The sequence below is a fragment of the Pleurodeles waltl genome, chromosome 4_1 (assembly GCF_031143425.1).
Source record: "Pleurodeles waltl isolate 20211129_DDA chromosome 4_1, aPleWal1.hap1.20221129, whole genome shotgun sequence".
NCBI classification, from domain to species: domain Eukaryota; kingdom Metazoa; phylum Chordata; class Amphibia; order Caudata; family Salamandridae; genus Pleurodeles; species Pleurodeles waltl.
In genome coordinates, this window is record NC_090442.1 from 142,004,269 (window position 1) to 142,006,476 (window position 2,208).

General features: G+C 42.6%; 1 non-coding gene across 1 annotated transcript; it reads right to left on the bottom strand.

Annotated features, from left to right (window-relative positions):
* Positions 1-370: 370 nt before the first annotated feature.
* Positions 371-470, bottom strand: LOC138288655 (small nucleolar RNA U13). Its single transcript, XR_011202511.1, has one exon. It is a non-coding gene; the product is annotated as a small nucleolar RNA U13 (small nucleolar RNA).
* Between the last annotated feature and the right edge of the window lie 1,738 nt (positions 471-2,208).

Consider the following 2,208-nt stretch of genomic DNA (forward strand, 5'->3'; position numbering starts at 1 on the left):
TCAGTGTTATTTAACCTACAAGATCAAAAGAGTTAAAACTTGCTAGGAATCAGGTTTACATGGTGATTTTTGCAGCAGGTGCGGAACCAACTCATCTATTTTACTGTGCTCGGAGCTTGTGTTTCAAAATATGCAATAACCCAAACCACCTCAGCTATTACACTAGTATTCTAACCTGTGGAGCCTTGCAGATTATGAATATGTACACTGATCCCCGAACCTATGCGGATACAAGTAAACGTCAAATTCAAAAGACAAGGTTTTTATACTGTCCAATTATATAGTTCGAACTAAAGCTTCACTATTGAGGACCCACGACTGATCTTTTTAACAAGCATACATTTAATAAATCACTAGATCCCCGGTTCTAACTCAGAAGGGTAATGTGCCCAGTCGTAACAAGGTATGGGACGGCACATATCACGCATGCGCGTGAAAACCCACTCATCACTTGTAAGAACCAGAAGGATCGGAAAGAGAAAGTTACAGAAGGAGCACCACACAATGCGATTATCTCATGAAGATGAGGGTGAGAATCTTTTGTCACTCTTTTTTTGCCCACACTCGCCCGGGTCACTGTCAAAGCTAATCAAGAGTAATCTACTTTGTTCTTTAAGAAAAAAAGAGTCTTCTGCAATAAAAGTTGTATTGTTGACACGACAGTATTAATATGCTAATTTATACGCATGAGAGTAGCCAATCCGTTGCCCGGTTTGTAGTTGCGTCTCTCGAACGGAGAAGTCATACTTAGTTCCAACATAGAGAACGGACTACAGTGTATCCTCTGGCGGACATCATGAAATGGCAGCATTTATGCACCAAATACGTAGGCTGCGCCGGATGAAGTTGCATTTATGAACATAAATTATCGTTTGAAAGTTAAATGGAAACTCACATGGTTTCACCGCCTTCTTTGCCAGTATGCCAGTATGGAACGCTGACCGCAAGCACTCCCAATAAAACAACTTTAAAACTGTTATCACTTGCAACGAGAATGACGCCAAACAGTTGTTTATCCATTCAGGCGGTGATCATTATCCCTCTGGAAAGTTGTGTCATTGCAGTACAAATTCAATTCTCGATGTATTTCATCCTATAACTTTTCTTGGATCAACAGCAGCTGCGTACAATTGTCCCCTATACCGACACCTATACTCGGGGCCTCTGGCTGACTGACTCCTTTGAGGTCTTCTTTGGTGGAAAGCTAGGATTTCTTCCAAGCAATGTGACTCCATGGTTCCTAGGGACAGACTGCAACGGAGTTTCATCCTCCTCGCAACAACATGAGGGTCACATTTACAAGGCCTTTGCGCCACCGTTGCATTGTTTTTTTTTTTTACGCAGCGGTGGCGCTAACAGTGCTTAATACTGCCCCAGATTTACAAACTGCCTCATTGGGCCCAATGAGTCAGTTTGTAAACCCTTGCGTCACATTATACCTGCGGCAGATGTCATGTATGATGGGTAGGCGTTCCCATGGAAAAAGCCACGCAGAACTGATGCAGTGAAATTTACCACATTTCACTGTGCCATTCAGCGACTTCACTGCATCAGAATTTTACTGCCTGCTCAGAGGGGCCTCCTCGCATTGCTGGAGTGGCATCATTTTTTTTAACTAGTTCAGCAATGTGTGAGTTTAGCACCAACAGATGCAACAGAATTTTGACACATCTGTGGAAACGTGCGCCATGAAGCTTTGTATTGTAAACACAGCGCATCTATGGCGTATTAGGGGATTGTAGGGCAGCGCAAGAAATCTGACGCACCAGGGCCAATGCGACAAATTCTTGGAAATGAGGCCCTGAGAGTTCTGTTCTTCCCTTTGAGGGAACCACAGAGATCACCCTAGTCGCCCCAGGCCTTGTAAATCACATTCTGGGGATGCAGAAGCATGTTTTCAATCAGGGCACCAATGGTTGATTAATTCTGCTTGAAATTATCCCAGTATAACTTTAACGTTGCAAATAAATATATGCTTTATTGGATGAAAAGCCCTGACGAAGTTGATTTTAGGAACGAAACGCGTTGGCTAAGGCTGCATACATTTTTATGAATATGGAATAAAAGATGTCAGAAGAACATGAAGAAGACATATGAATTTGGATGCTTTTTCTCTTTGGGTGAGACACCATATTTGTTTATCTATATTTATCTGCCTTGCAGTAGTACCATTTAATGGCTGGGTCTAGGGGATGTGTGCACCAAACC